Consider the following 205-nt stretch of genomic DNA (forward strand, 5'->3'; position numbering starts at 1 on the left):
GCTTCTCTCTGGCTGAATGAAGTCTGAAGCTCCTGAATTTAGCATGGATCCGTGATGATAGAGAAATATAGAAATTAATGCCAATAAAGCATGCTGTCAATATTTTGGGGACCCCCCAAAATATCAGGACATCAGCTCCCCGTAGTTCGCAACCTGCTGACATGGTTACAGTCAGAACGACACACTGGCAGAGGCAGGAAGTAAC

This window comes from Micropterus dolomieu, unplaced genomic scaffold (genome assembly GCF_021292245.1).
Source record: "Micropterus dolomieu isolate WLL.071019.BEF.003 ecotype Adirondacks unplaced genomic scaffold, ASM2129224v1 contig_14377, whole genome shotgun sequence".
In the NCBI taxonomy this organism is placed as follows: domain Eukaryota; kingdom Metazoa; phylum Chordata; class Actinopteri; order Centrarchiformes; family Centrarchidae; genus Micropterus; species Micropterus dolomieu.